Consider the following 15,000-nt stretch of genomic DNA (forward strand, 5'->3'; position numbering starts at 1 on the left):
TCAATTTATATATATATAAATTCCTAAGGTCACACATATATATATGTATATGTATATATACACACACGCACACACACACACACAATATATATATATATATATACACATATACTATATATACATAAACATATATATATATATATAGTATATATATATATATATATATATATATATATATATATATATATATATATATATATATATATATTATTATATATATTATATATATATTATATTATATTCATATATATATATATATATATAATATATATATTATATATATATATATATTCATATATATATATATATATATATATATATATATATATATGTATATTAATACATATATATATATATATATATATATATATATATATATAATATATATACATACACATACAGAGAGAGAGAGAGAGAGAGAGAGAGAGAGAGAGAGATGATTTATGTCGCTTAGTTTGACTTTTTCCCCGGCACCGTTTGTGAACGTCAAGTATTACGGGATAAAAAAAAGAGAGCGCTGGAGCCAACCGGCGAATATTTTTGCATATGTCGCTGTCACGGATATTAATAACATTATTGTACATCATAGTCTGTAATGTCCCTACCCGACGCATTAAATTCTGTTACATTGATTGTTTTGATAATATGCGAGTCATTGTTTTGCGAAATGAGAAACTATTTGTAAATGTGGCATTTACTGCATTTGTTTCCATCCTCGGAAGTGAAGTGAGTTTCTATTTGATTCTCACATAAATTATAATCAGAAAATGAGAACAGACCTTTTTGGGTAAGAAGTCCTGTCTGTCTGCCCCCACCCTCTCTCCAACCCCTCTGGGAGGGTTTGTGTAAAATGTGTGTCATGCACCCGCATCTGTCTCCGTACCTCAGCGGCCACTCCACAAAGACCCTTGTTGCTTCAAGCCGCCTCACGCTGTAGGAATGTAGCATTCCATCCCTTTGTAACAGGGGGAGGGCGTTATTTTGGGTCCCTGTAATCCACTGCTATCTCCCTTGGGTGACCTTGGAAATGCGCTTTTAGTAGCCGAGAGGTTTTGCTAACTCCTCTACATATTTTCTTTTCTCGCCGATTCCATTGTTCCCATCTTATCTAGAAAGAAAGAGATAGAAAGAGACAGGTCATCTCTCTCAAGTGATTCCGTGCTCTTTTCCATCGTTTAATTGGCAGTTTTCAGGCCTAATGGTATTTTCCGCTGGTCACAGCAGGGCGTTGAGTATGTTATTTAATCATCCTTTTCCGTAAATGAACGAGGCAGTTAGTAAAGTCAAGGGCTCCGTCATGCTGTTGGCTTTAGTATTGGTTTCCGATTCTCTCATTTTTGTGTTCAATTGCCAGTGCAGCATTTCCTATGCACACGTGCTTAACGTGCGTGCTCTTGGGTTTGCACGATTGAGCATTTAAATATTAAGTTGGTGGTTTTAACTTTATAACTGCTAAAACTTGTCTGACTAATGTTTGAACTGATTTACTGTAAAATGATTTGATCGGACTGAGGGTATAGAGCTGCCGGTTTATTTGTGCAGGATGAAGGTACTACACATGTATAAAATTGTGTGCACACATTAATTTACATGTTTAATTTACATTTTTTACATATTTTAATTTAGTATCTCAGAAGAACCTATATTAAATGGGATTCAGGAGCTCAGTTTGATTTTATTAAACAATTCACTTTAAATGGGCACTTGTGCTGCAGGTTTTATTCAGAAAGAAGTTCAATTGCGTGGAAAACATCAAAATGAAAAAATGAATATTTAGGCTCCGTGCTGACGATGGAAAGAAAGATGCTAAATTTTCTCTTGACGTCTGTTTTTTTTTATCCTTGCATACGTAATCAAAGATATGATTCATAGTTATATTCTAGCTAAACTGGATCATTCCTTAATAGCTTAACAATGAAACTTTCTGAATCTTTATATATTAACATTTAAAATCATACTCAGTATTTCATGATCTCTAGATTTATATCCATCTTATTTAATAATCAAATTATCATCATTTTGATAATAAAGAACTCTTGGCACTGGCTTCTTCTGTATATATCACTTTGAATATTCGTCTATACGTGCGTACTTGCGTGTATATATATATGATATATGTTATGTATACATATATATATATATATATATATATATATATATATATATATATATATATATATATATATATATATATATATATATATATATATATATATATATATATATATATATATATATATATATATATCTTTACACATGACAGGAAGTCACTTTAAATTTAAATATTTTAGACTCTAAAACTGCGAATAGTAATCTCCGGATAGAATATCCATAGAGGTGCGCAATAAATCTTTTGCAAAAAGAGCTAACGATTTTACTTTGCAGCACTAACAATCCCCACCCTCCCCACCACCACCGCAACCAATTTTTCCTCCCGAAATATTTAGTGGTCTTACAATCTTATGGTATAGGTAAATTGAAAGTTGTTTGAAAAATTAGTAATAGTTCGGTATTGTTATACTCGCCTCTAATTTTTTTTTTTTATATTGAATATTCAAATAATAGTTTCCATGAAGCAAATATCCTTCATCGATATCCTCATTTGAATTTGTAAATTGTTTCTCTTGTGATAATAGAAAAAGATTCATTTCTCATTCGATTTGTTTCTTAAGCTAAGACGGTCATTGAAAGTTAATTGAAATATGACATTGCCTCATCACTTGCCCTGGTCTGTGGTTTGACAAGGTAAATCTCATATGTGATTAGTCAGTCATACAGTTGGGTCATATTGTTCATTTTATCGTGAGAGTACCTCTAATGGTCAATTTCATTTGGTTTTGACATCAAAAAGTTACTTGGAAGTCTCGTGAGACAATGACAATATAGCGGCAAGAAGAAAGTGGGCTCTCTCGCTGGGTCTCTGGGTCTGCTTATTATTATTATTATTATTATTATTATTATTATTATTATTATTATTATTATTATCATGAAGCTCTTAATTTAGCGATTTACTTACACTTGGTTACGCCTACTCCTTTGAGCATTGAAAGTGAAATCTCGGGAGAAAACATAACAATTTCTAGGTGGACTTAAAATCCAAAAGTGTGATGAAACTGAGAAACTCAAGTGCCTTTGTTGACTTGAAATTAAAAAACAATACATGCACTACGCCACGGCAACGAAGTCAGGATTAGTATTAAAGTTAGGGTGAAGCAGTCACGGATTAGGTCATTCAGCAGCAGCGGATACGCTGATAGCTTAACTGCAAACAGATAGGCTCCCGTTCTGGCTGTTATTATTATTATTATTATTATTATTATATTATTATTAGGGGTTATTATTATTAGGGAAAAACTCTATCACGAGAGTATATATAATGTTCTAAAGGGTCCACAATAATACAAAGTGTAAAAAGTCCGTGTTCATCTTCAGTCCACTTGGACTTTACAGTCCAAGTGGACTGAAGATGAACCCAGGGAAGGGTTCGAAAGCTTTCTGTAAAGTCTTCAAAATTATACACGGACTTTTTACACTTTGTATTATTGCGGACCCTTTAGAACATTATTATTATTATTATTATTTTTTTTTTTTTTCTCTATCACAGTCCTCCAATTCGACTGGGTGGTATTTATAGTGTGGGGTTCGGGTTGCATCCTGCTCCTTAGGAGTCCATCACTTTTCTTACTATGTGTGCCGTTTCTAGGATCACACTCTTCTGCATGAGTCCTGGAGCTACTTCAGCCTCTAGTTTTTCTAGATTCCTTTTCAGGGATCTTGGGATCGTGCCTAGTGCTCCTATGATTATGGGTACGATTTCCACTGGCATATCCCATATCCTTCTTATTTCTATTTTCAGATCTTGATACTTATCCATTTTTTCCCTCTCTTTCTCTTCAACTCTGGTGTCCCATGGTATTGCGACATCAATGAGTGATACTTTCTTCTTGACTTTGTCAATCAACGTCACGTCTGGTGTTTGCACGTATCACCCTATCCGTTCTGATACCATAGTCCCAGAGGATCTTTGCCCGATCGTTTTCTATCGCTCCTTCAGGTTGGTGCTCGTACACTTATTACTGCAAGGTAGCTGATGTTTCTTGCACAGGCTCCAGTGGAGGGCTTTTGCCACTGAATCATGCCTCTTTTTGTACTGGTTCTGTGCAAGTGCCGGGCATTCACTTGCTATGTGGTTTATGGTTTCATTTTTCGTATTGCACTTCCTACATATGGGAGAGATGTTATTTCCGTCTATCGTACTTTGAACATATCTGGTTCTTAGGGCCTGATCTTGTCGCCTGTTATCATTCCTTCAGTTTCCTTCTTGAGCTCTCCCCTCTGTAGCCATTGCCAATTGTCATCGCTGGCTAGTTCTTTAGTCTGTCTCATGTATTGTCCGTGCATTGGTTTGTTGTGCCAGTCCTCTGTTCTTTCTGTCTTTCTCCTGTCTCTGTATATTTCTGGGTCTTCGTCTACTTTTATTAGTATTATTATTATTATTTTATTTTGTTAAAGATGATGGTAGCATCATGGAATTGATTTTATATATGGTCTTTTCAATTCTTCTTATTATTCTCTTCTCATCAGGGCTGATATTTGCTAATAGCTGGCCGATGTTCATATCTTGGTTAAAGAAATGTTTTCTAAAAATACTAATTTATTGTTATGATAACAAAAGTGATTAACAAATCTTAGTAATGGAATTCCAACGTTTTCCAACCGTATCATCGGTTCATTTTCAAGGAAAGGTGAGCGTGAACTGATTGGAATGGGGTCGTTCGGCGGTATTTATTGTGTCCCAGGTGCTCTGTCTGATGGGCGCTGCGTTTTCATTGGCTGAACAGAGGATTAAGTCCCCTGAGTCAAGCCGTCTTGCAGAGGTGGAAGCTCGCTCACTGCCCTCTTCGCGTGCGGACGCTGGAGACTGGGAGCATAGTATTGGGCAGGGGCACCTGATTGGTCCGTTCGATCGGCTCTATGGTGCCGGCGGGCAGCGCCCTACGTGCCACCGTCGGGAGGAGTGAAGTCTCTTGAGTGGTGTTAAGGCTGGGTCTCTCCTTCCCGATGTGTAGGGCCTCTAAGAGGCGGAGGCGACGGTGGTCTGCTGCCTTATCGATAATACCAATATTAGGAATAATGTCCTTCCGAGTTATCCTGGTATTGTGGACGTTTTTGCATGATTTATGGATGGCGCCTTCCTGAGCGTGGCAGGATATCCTCTTGGAAAATCGCATCGTCATACCAATGTAGGCGCCGGGCATCCCCGGACAGGGCATTTGTATTGGTAGACAACGTTAGTTTCTTGAGAGGGTCCTGCATCACAGGGGCTGGGTTGTTTTTCATAATCAGGCCACTGGTCTTCTTGCTTTTATAGTAAATGATCAATTTTACTTTTTTCGCACTGATGCTGCCATCATCTTTAACAAAACATGTTTAAGAGAGGGTCTCCTACCTTCAAATTATTATTATATTATTATTATTATTATTATGTAAAGTCGTAACCAGGCACCTTCGGAAGAATATTGTTCTGAGATGATCAAAAGCTATATCCGGATCGTTGTCCAGTTTTCACAAATGATGTTTGCAATTATTTGAAGTAGTTATCTCATTGATTTCGAAGGGGATAATGTAAATGGAGGAAAAAACAAATAAATAGCCTGGCGAAGGTAGCTAATTATCTGCCAAGAATAAGCCCTAGGGAAAAGGGTCTTTAAGTAAGTTATTTTTATCACGAGAAATACATGGAGTGGTGGTCATTAGTTTTAAAGTTATTTATTTCTAATGAGCTTTAATTATTGAATTCCCATTTCAAATAGTCTGTCATGAATAGACGAAATGAAATGCAATGAATAAAGCATAGTTAACTGTAAATGGAACAGAAGTAGAATATACAGTAGTTAGTAAACTCTGTAACCAAAAGTTTCTATTTGGGTTCGTATATCTTAGATTTTAGGTCAGCGAAAGTAGTCATTGTAAATACGAGGAAATTCATTTTAGCTCTCCACAAGGGAGGGATTTTCTGAGCATGTTGTGGTGTATACTTATTTCACATTTTTGGAACAGAAAAAGTATGTACAATAAGTAGAATATAGTCTTAATTTGAAAGAATGTAACCAGTAGCTTTCCTCATAAGAGCTATTAGCTCTTGAGAGAGAGAGAGAGAGAGAGAGAGAGAGAGTAAAGTCGACTGTTATACCATGATGCATACAGGGTGCCATTAACTCTTCCCGAAACGTTACCAAAGTCTCATGACCATTGTAATCACACGTTGTCAAGTCGGTTGTAGGTAGGTAGGTACGTAGGTAGATGTTCCTGGAAACCGTTGAGGTCGAAATAGGTAGTTGTGAGCGTTTTTCCTATTTCGTTTCATATGAGTAGCTATGTAGGCTATTTTGACGTCAATTTTTGTGACAGTATCCTTGACAGCCAAAACCTTTATGAAAGATAGTTTTGTTATAATAGCGATTGTCATAAACAAACCTGCGGAACGGCCTGTGGATCGGGTTAGGCTCTATAGTGGAACCTGGGAGCTGTTAATATCTCTCTCTCTCTCTCTCTCTCTCTCTCTCTCTCTCTCTCAGAACCCTGAAGAACAGGTTAGAATGTTAGAAGGGGATTCCAAGGGGCAATGGGTTGGAGAGAGTGGTAGAATCAGAACCCAGGATTGGGAAGCATAAACAAGAGAGTTATGGCATCTCGGATGATCGCTAACGTCTGAAGGCAGTCTTCTGTTGGCAATTGTCCATAGAGACATCTAGAATGAGGCTGGAACAAGGGATGGCAGATGGACGTTTTGGGAGAGAAAAATATAGTGGTCACAAAAAAGAATAGATAGGGCGAGAGATGGGAAGCATCTGAAGTGAAAGGAAAGACTAACAATGTCGGAGAGACGAGAATAATGCACCCGGAAGTCAATTTTGAAAGTTTGTTACAGGAAATCCTGCATAATTCACAGTACTAAGTGGCCTAATGATCAAGTCATTCATTTTTTATCAGATACATATCCAACTGTAATAGCCACAATGCCCTCTTGCCTTCTTGAATTCTTTGATATCTTTTTTTGTGGGGGGGCGGGTATGCGCTTGTCAGTACAAACCCTGAAGATCCAATTTCAAAATTTTTTTTAAAGAAATTGTGATGTCCGGTACCGGGGAACGAACCCGGGTCCCATAATCACAAAGAGGTCACGTGGTCAGGTCGGCAACGTGACCTCTTTGTGATTATGGGACCTATGTTCGTTTCCAGGTACCGGACATCACAATTTCTTTAAAAAATTTCTTTGAACTTGGATCTTCAGGCTTTGTAGTGACAAGCGTATCCAAAAAAGATCAAAGACTTCAAGAAATTAAGAGGGTATTGTGGCTGTTACAGTTGCATATATATATATATATATATATATATATATATATATATTATATATATATATATTAATATATATATATGCGAATACCACAGGAAAATGACAGTCAGAAATCCAAGTGTTTCGTCTTTACTAAGACATTGTCAAGGAACGTCTTAGTAAAGACGAAAGCGCTTGGATTTCTGACTGTCATTTTCTTGTGGTATTCAGTTATGTAATGAAGTCACGTGCATCTACTGTAGTTTTTTAAGCATATATATATATATATATATATATATATATATATATAGATAGATAGATAGATAGATAGATAGATAGATAGATAGATAGATAGATATAGATAGATAGATAGATAGATAGATAGATAGATAGATATATGTATGTATGTATTAATTTTTTATGAGAAGCAAGGACACCAACGATGTGATAGTTTGAGTTCAGTTTGGTAGACAATCTGTCGAAAGGAAACCGACCTTCAGGGTTCCTAACAAATAAATAATACAAGGAAGAGTCTGTTACTTTGAGTAATTTTATTGATTCTTTTGTAAAGGTTTGTGTGTTAGTAATTGTTAATAGCTATTCTGAACATCGAAAAACTGATAACCCCTCTCATTTTGTTATCCGTCATAAAATTATAAGATTGTTATTTTCGGTGTAATGAAGTTATGGAAAATGACCAGCTGTTGTATATTTACCTTTTTTTCAATGAAATTTCCAAGCAAACCAAGTGGTTAATAATATGATGACGTGGTAGAATACATAATCTATGATAGTAAAATCCGAGTGGATCGGATCTTGTTTGTCCTTCCCCGGGTGACAGAAGTGGAGACATGACACAGCCACCACCCCCGACAAACCGGTTGTCCAGGACGGGTTAGGTAGAGGAACGGGAGGGCAGGGTAGACATCCATCCTCTTCCTGCAAAGCTGTTTGTCTGCACAGATTGGGGCGGGGTAGGTAGGGGATTGGAATGGAAGGATACCAGAGCGCGTACCGCGCAGCAACGAGCTCGATTCTGAATACTCTTCATGCCACATTTTCTGCGATAACTTTGTTTTTGTCTAACTAAATTCCAACTGAACGATTGTCAAGGTAATTTCCTGCTAATGAGATGTAGATCTTTAGTAGCTATGCTAGAATCTATCTATATATTATATTTTCTGACCGCAAAATGGAGAACTTCAGTAGATAACATAAAATCTTGTATGCGTGACAAGAAATTACATACACACAGTTACATGGCGAGGGATTCTGAGTTGATTTATACATGGTAAGAGTTGAATTGCGAGGTAAAGGATTGCAATTATGATATTTTTATTATATGGGAAGTAATTTCATTTGAAAGAATAAAATGATAACCAATTTTAGGCTTTCTTCATGACCTTGGGCACCTGCCATGACAAGTATATGGCAAGGGATTCCAAAAAATTCAAAATGCTGTTACTCGTCAATCTAGCTTTTGCATAAACGGTTCTGATACAAAACAGAAATGTTTTGCCAGCGGATTAAAACTTTTGGACAACGTGATTTTCATAATAGGTGCGATAATGATTCCATTATGAGCCTTTCCCTTTCAAAAACCTCCTCGGACGATACAGTCTATTAATATGGAAATGAGTGCATATTCAGATCAAGTCTCTCTCTCTCTCTCTCTCTCTCTCTCTCTCTCTCTCTCTCTCTGTCGGCTCACTGAATGACGTGTTTTGTCAAAAGATGCAAATGAGGGTCATTTGAAGCGATTTATGTTTTACCTATAGATTTTTGAAATTTTCTTTAAGAATGCCATTTAACATAAAGTGTGGCGAGTAAGGGAGGAAAGTTATGGTTTTGTTTAAAGGCTGAAAACTCTTAATTTCGAAGAAATCTTAATATGGATATATAGCCAAGATTTTGACAACATAAACAATGACTTAATTACTATGAGATGTAATAGAATCTTTTTATTTCCTGAAATACTGTCTTCCAAAAAATTATTTAAGTTGTATAATAATGTCTGAAAATCAAAGGGCACCAAGATAGACTTCGGCATAACATGCAAATGATAGATGGTTGAGTAGGTAATAAATTCACCTGGGTTAGGTATTGTTCAGTGTTTTGGTGCCAGGTCGTAAAGAATGAATTTTTACTCGTAAACAGATTATTTATTTAGTGATAGACACAGAGGTTATAATGACCGTGGTTATAGCAGTCGAATTCTTTAGCAGTCAGTCGAAGTCAACATTAATATCTCAATTTGGTTCCAAGCTGATGTAACAACGCCCATGGCCATTGGCACGGATTGCTGTAGCAGCCCAATGTGCTCCGAGTAGAGAATTTTCTCTGTACCAACTGGTGGTGGTTTTTCATGCTGCGTCTAACTAGATATAGTAACTTCTCTTTTTATTATTTTTTTTTCTAGAATGTCATAAGATTGACATAAGCAATTTTAAAATCGACTCGTCCGAAAGTGCCTGGAAGCTAGAAAAATACATCAGTTATTAATATGATGAAAAACTCATTAATATTCGACATTATTTTAGAAGTTATCTTATTTTTCGAGTCTGTAGAAATATATATATATATATATAATATATATATATATATATATATATATATATATATATATATATATATATATATAAAATACCTCAACTATCTGTAAGTATTTTCATGATTTAAAATTATTGAATCTTTATTATTTTCTACTTTACAGAACCTAATTACTTTATCCTTGTTAATGCTGCTCTTAACCTGGTATTGTGTCAGCTCGGCCTCTTGCTTGCACCAACATCCCATATTTTTCTCTTCTCTCTCAATTTCTTCTTATGCTTCACAGTGTTAGTGGTTCTACAGTCCCTTTTCTTTTATATACACTTAATTATTTCACTATATTCAGCTTTCTTGCTCTCATGGATTTTTTTTATTACGTTCCACTTACTTTTGCTGTATTGTCACGATTTTATTCTTACCCTGTATTCCATTTTTTCTCCCTCTTCTTTCACAGTTACCTCTGTTGCATTTTACATATATTCTGATTTCGTTGGATATTTCCTTTCCTTATAGTTTCTTCCGTTTTTTCCCTTCAGTTCCCTTTTGCGTTTTCCCTATATTCTGCTTTCCTTGGATCTTTCCTTCTCCCACAGCTTCTTGTGTTATCTTTTCCCAATACTCTAAACCGAACACTCATTCCGACGCGAGCACTCGGAGGGATCTCTGAAGAAAAGTTCGGGGAATTTTCGCGGTTTGTTTTGGAAGAAAAGTATCCGGCACAAAAAGTTTACTGGTATTTTGAGAAGTTCGTTCTTGAGGAGTTCCAGAAACAGAATGCGTACAGATATTTTGTTCGTTTTCCTCGGTGCATTTACGATTCTTGAAGGAAAACCTCCTTTCCGAGGAGGTTTTCCGTTTACGTATGATCGTGTCAGAAGCGGATTAAGGAAGCAATTTACCGAAGGCAGCGCACGCAAAATTTTAATATATATATATATATATATATATATATATATATATATATATTATATATATATATATATATATAGATATATATATATATATCTATATATATCTATATATATATATATATATATATATATGTATATATATCTATTTATACACGTGTGTCTTTCTGAGAGAGAGAGAATGAGAGAGAGGGAAAGATCGAAAGATTATGTTGGTATTGTTCTTGCTGTTATGAGAATGCAGGTTTAATCGCAATTCTGGTTGAAAATTATGAATTTAATTATCTGATATTAGGTCTTAATAGAGGTAGAGTAAAAAAACCATCCCTCTTCCATCCTCCCTCCACCCCCAGCAAAGGTCAAGTGGGGAAAGTAGGAGAAAGCATGGGTGGGAAAACCATTTTTTAGTGTTAATTCCAATGTCTAGTGGTCAAAGGTCTGGGCATTGCTTTTAATAAAAGAAGCTCTGCTGTTAGGCCTACGGTATTATCTTTGGGCCTGTTTCGGTAATAGTGTTCATAAACTGTAAAGGAGATTGTTTACTTATTTGATGATGCTTCCCGTAATATGTTTACTTTTGCCTTAGATTTGGTTAGTTGTGTTTGTCTGGGTAACATGATTATGGATGGCGTGGACCCCGGTTGCCAAGGGAGAAACTCGCTTGTTTTCATGTTTTTCACATTTGTTCGCTTTTTGGATTCCTTGTTTCGTGTGATAGGAATACCTCGAGTACGCAATAAGCTCATACTTTATTTCATATTTTGCCCATCATAAATAGAGACTTTGGAGAGACTGGGGACATAGAATGTCTTTCGTCGGAAACGCTTTGGAATCTGGACTTTAGTTACTCATGATGCTGAAAGTTATCAAAACATTGGGGATTTTTTTGTTAGCAAGAGCTGCCGTTTAATGTGATCTAATGTGGTTCTATCAGAGAGTTCTTGGAATTGTTGATACGTCAAAGTTACACGGGCTGTCATTAGTTAATTAATTTCGTTCTTTCAATATTAATAGTACCACTATCAATCGGAATATTAATATCGTAGTTAAATTTGTCAGATGGATATGATGCTCTCTCTGTCTATATATATATATATATATATATATATATTATATATATATATATTATATATATATAGATTATATATATGTATGTATGTATATATGCATATGTATATCACAGAGACACGCAAAATATACTCATTCTTTTCAGTGGTTTTTTATATGAATGTAGGCTACACGGAGCAAATACGTAATTGGGGAATATTGTAAAATAGATTCATTGTCGAGCCCGCATATTAGAGCTCAGAGTCGAATGAAGTTGAGTTTTCTTTATTCTCGCCTAACATACAAACTCACACCTGCACTCTTGTAATTATTCATTCGTATCGATATTAATTCACTGGATTTTCCATTTATCCATTTGGTTCTTTCTAAAGAATTCAGACGATTATTCAAGTCGCTCACTTTTATTTATGCTGTTATTGCCTCCGTCTATTCGGGGAAACAAAATATTTTCCCCTTTATCTATACAGTTCTTTTATTTATTTCGTCCTACATTTAACCATTCAGTCACTTATTAATCTATTTGCTTTGTTATTCGTTTAGGTTTGCTTTTCATCACATATTTATTTATTTATTCATATTTTATTCACTCATTCACATGTTCACTTAAATCTGACTCATGTTGAGATTTTCACTGTTGGTGAGATTTTATGTGATGTGACGTTCCTTCTGAAGACTCCCTCGAGGATTTTGATATTTATATACGCCATTCTCTCTCTCTCTCTCTCTCTCTCTCTCTCTCTCTCTCTCTCTCTCTCTCTCTCTTGTGCGTCTTTGTGTCTCTTCAAACACTTTAAATTATGCAGCATTACGTGACAGCAGAGCTCTTTTCTCATGCTCAGTATTTTATTGTCTAAGTTGATATTCATTTTCTTCATTTTCTTCCAACATATTAGTTTCATGTTAATAAAGGATTTACCATCGTATACGAAAGTAGAAAAACCATAAATAATAAAATGAAAACCGTTTTACCATTAAAGAGAAAACCCGAGGGATTCTTGAGGGGAAAATGATTTTTAAACAAAATGCCTGGGAATATCTTATTATCTCTGGGCCATTAAGAAAAAAGAAAGGCAATATTGTGGATCATTGATCTGTGTATATTTATGTATGCATGAAGGGTTGAGGATCATTTCACTTAAAAATCCATCAGTCACTTATAACTCCAAGGAAACCAAAGCAATTCCATCGCACATCTATGATAATAAAATCCTAGTGGATCTTTCATGTTTGTCCGCCCCGGTTAGGGGCTGGGTATATAGGGGATCGGGAGGTTAGGGGAGAAACGACGTTCAGCGCCGGGTTCCAGCGCAGCAAAGCACATGGCATCAAGCTCGTAATACTATAATGATCTACGGTCGTCGGCAGCCGTACCTCCCAAGATTCACTTTATACTTAGCGCTAAAGACTCCTATAGCAAAGTTAGTTGAATACGTTAAAACCATTCCTATTTGATGCATTTTCTTATATATATATATATATATATATATATATATATATATATATATAATATATATTTCTTCTTTTTTTAATGCTCGTGGATGTTGGTTATAAAATTTAAGAGTTGATTATAAAGTCAGACTGCTGATCTATATACAAGACTTAACAGCAGTAAACAGTTATTCGACTCAAATCTATTCAGAGAGAGAGAGAGAGAGAGAGAGAGAGAGAGAGAGAGAGAGAGAGAGAGAGAGAGCAATCTCAAAGGCTAAAGTAAATGGGTAGATTGTCCAGAGCTAGAAGAGGAAAGCTAAACATTCAAGTCACAGTTTACACACTCTCTGTTTCCTTCCTTTTATTATTTCCTCCCACTTCGGCTCCATTATACCTTCAGGAAAGAAGAAAGGGCACTTGTTCTTTATTAAAACTAGAGTCGTTTTCACTTCTCTAAGACTTCAAGAGAGAGAGAGAGAGAGAGAGAGAGAGGATCATCATCGAAAATAAGATTTTTATATAATGGCTTGAAATATCTACGTATATACTTTTTCTTTTTGAACATACTTTGGACTTCAAGGAGTCAAAGGCCTGTATGCTTATGAACTTGCGTGCGAAGATATGACGATAGGGTGTTCCCTCCAGAATTTGGATCATTCGTCACTGGAGAGCGTCCAAAGCAGCCAGGGAGCCGTTATCAGTCCATGGAAGAGGATATTTTTTGGAACAGAAGTCTTTGAGAATCGCTTCATAAGCGATTCGACAGCCAACCTTTCCCAAACCTGGTTCTCTTGATTACTTTATGTGCTGTCTGAAATATGATTTCTCTTATTGATCTTAAAGGTGAAATCTCACTCTGATCTTAAGTCTCAGGGTTTCCCTATTATCCTCACCCTCCCTTCCTCCACTGCCGCCCCCCTCCCCTTCTCTCTCTCTCTCTCTCTCTCTCTCTCTCTCTCTCTCTCTCTCTCTCTCTCTCTCTCTCCCCAAGATCTGTCAATTAGCTGTTCGCTGTCGTTCTTTGTTACAGATATTTTTCATTTCGTCATCCTCAGTTTTCTTGGCGTTAGTATTAATTCTAGTACAAATAATATCCCAAGGAAGACAGATAACATTAATCCTTTTAGATTTAAGAATTAATTTTCCAATTAGTATGTATTTGGAGATGTGTGAGTCTAGTAGTTCCTTAGGCCTTTCGCATGTTGGAATATCCCACACCCACTAACGTATCACTAGCTTTCAGTGTTAATCAGTTATTTGTCAATTAGTTATTTGTGTTACTTTAAAACAATGACGTAACAACACCAGAGGTCTTCAACATTTTTATTTGATTTGATTTATGAAATTTAGGGTGTCAAGCAAAACTTTGCCTATTCAGCGCACAGGGCAGTAGCAAGAGGGAGGTAGAGTAGTTATACAATGGAATATTGGGCACCAGAAAAATAATGAAATGAACTACAACAATGTAGGGGTAGAACTGGGAGTTAACCCCACAGTTGCACTAAGAAGCAATAATTAGAGGTGTTGAACAGCAAGAAAGTACAATGCTGAAAGGTGTGCGTGGTTATGAGCCGAAGGCGTGAAGCAAACACCTTTAGTAATGCCTGCTGTGCCCACGTGAGGTGCACTGATAGCACTACCCATTACTGGGGTCATCGGCTGTTTGGATTTTTCCTTTGGATGAAGAGATTTGTTATAACATCGACC

This window comes from Macrobrachium nipponense, chromosome 13 (assembly GCF_015104395.2).
Source record: "Macrobrachium nipponense isolate FS-2020 chromosome 13, ASM1510439v2, whole genome shotgun sequence".
In the NCBI taxonomy this organism is placed as follows: domain Eukaryota; kingdom Metazoa; phylum Arthropoda; class Malacostraca; order Decapoda; family Palaemonidae; genus Macrobrachium; species Macrobrachium nipponense.